Source organism: Lolium rigidum, chromosome 7 (assembly GCF_022539505.1).
Source record: "Lolium rigidum isolate FL_2022 chromosome 7, APGP_CSIRO_Lrig_0.1, whole genome shotgun sequence".
In the NCBI taxonomy this organism is placed as follows: domain Eukaryota; kingdom Viridiplantae; phylum Streptophyta; class Magnoliopsida; order Poales; family Poaceae; genus Lolium; species Lolium rigidum.
In genome coordinates this window covers 328271209-328273392 of record NC_061514.1, presented here as the reverse complement: position 1 = coordinate 328273392, position 2184 = coordinate 328271209, and positions in this window count along the sequence as shown.

Genomic DNA, 2184 nt, shown 5'->3' with positions numbered 1-2184 from the left:
GGGTCGTCCGGTCGGTGCAAGGTGCGCACAAGCAAGGGTCGGAGGAGGTCGGGGCACGCCGGCCGTTGATGCTTGCTGATGTATTTAGATTGCTCAACGTGTGTGTAATTGACTTTGCATGTGTAGAATGAATACTTTTTGTTCTACAAGGGCTAAAGGGGCATTGGGTCAAAGAAATTCCTAGAGATAAGGCATCTATCTATGCCTCTGTCTTGTAAAACAACACGTCACACTATTTCAAAAACCTGTCTGTTTTCTTCCCTAGGTAGAATTTGGTTAGTTCTAATTTTAAATTCTTATATGGATTCACTCTTAGATATGTATTTAAGCTCATATTTCTGTTTGCATATTGTATTAGATATATGTGCAGTCGGTTGACAAGTGAGTGTTTGGCCTATTACCCCTCCACACTTGTTTGACAAACAACTCAACAATTATCCTAGTGTTGTCCTCGGTCCATTCGGCAGCCATCTTGATACTAGTCTACAAAATTGGTGTCACTTCTATTCGAGACATATAGCAATTTTATAAAATACCAAACTGCTCACGGTTTCAGTTAAAACATGACTCTTGGATTACACTACCATTTCAGTTAACAACACAGTTTCAGTTAAAATAAATAGCAAGGTACAGTACCATTTGCAGATTGACGAGGACGGAGGCGGAGAGTCGGTGGTGGCCGGAGCTCGGCGCGCGGGAGGAGAAGCAGGTGGCGTGCGTGCGGGCGGAGATTCAGACGTCGCCGAGGCGGCCGGGGATGGATGCGCGCGGGGGAGGGCCGGCGAGGGAAGCGGCGGGGGAGGTCGCGCGCGGTGGGGAGCAACAGCGGCGGGGGGAAGCGGCGGGCGGGCGGCGGCGAGCTGGCGGGCAGCGGTGGGGGAGGTCGAGGCGGCGGCGGGCGAGCGGGCGTGGGCGGCGGGTCGCTGGCGGCGGCGGCTAGCTGGGAAGGAGAGGGCCGGGGCGCGTGCGTGTGTGTGGAGAGGGGGTGAGTCGCGCGCGGGCCCACCCTTATCCACGGCCTTTGCCGTGCGAGCCAGCTTTGCCGTGCGGCAAAGCGGCTTTGCCGTGCGGCCTGAGGCTTTGCCGTGTGCTTTTGCACGGCAGAGATCTTTGCCGTGCGCCTTTGCACGGCAGAGGTCTTTGCCGTGCGACAGTGCACGGCAACGATTTTTTTTTTTCAACAATGATGTTTTTAGTTAATTTAGGGTGTATATATGCCTCCTGGTGTATAAACATCGTGTCCAACTACTTTTTACCACAAAATATTATGTATTTGGGATATCATTTGTGATAGGTGAACCTCGCACGGAGAAATCTAGGGGGTAGACCCCCCGAGGCACGCAGACCGCCGTTATCGGGGGGGAAGGACCGCCGGGGCACCGGAATGGCCAAATGGTGGCAAACCTACCTTTACATGTGTATATGGCCTAAACAAAACTAAACCTATCAAAAAGTATGTTGGTGGAACCTCGCGCGGTGAAATCTAGGGGGGTAGACCCCCCGAGGCACGCAGACCGCCGTTTTCGGGGGGGGAACGACCGCCGGAGCACCGGAATGACACCAACACTTGCATGTGGACCTAGGATATGTGTGAAAGTGTGGTGGAAGGTGTGATTCACCAAATGGTGCAAGGCATTGCTCCCATGTGTGGCATTCCTCTCTTTCGGGCGACAGCACTTGGAAGATTCCTCGACTTGTAGGCTGAAGTGTCCCGCTGCGGGTATACCGGTGGCTACAATGTGCCAAATGGTGGAAAACCTACCTTTACATGTGTATATGGCCTAAACAAAACTAAACCTATCAAAAAGTATGTTGGTGGAACCTCGCGCGGTGAAATCTAGGGGGTAGACCCCCGAGGCACGCAGACCGCCGTTTTCGGGGAACGACCGCCGGAGCACCGGAATGACACCAACACTTGCATGTGGACCTAGGATATGTGTGAAAGTGTGGTGGAAGGTGTGATTCACCAAATGGTGCAAGGCATTGCTCCCATGTGTGGCATTCCTCTTTTTCCGGCGACAGCACTTGGAAGATTCCTCGACTTGTAGGCTGAAGTGTCCCGCTGCGGGTATACCGGTGGCTACAATGTGCCAAATGGTGGAAAACCTACCTTTACATGTGTATATGGCCTAAACAAAACTAAACCTATCAAAAAGTATGTTGGTGGAACCTCGCGCGGTGAAA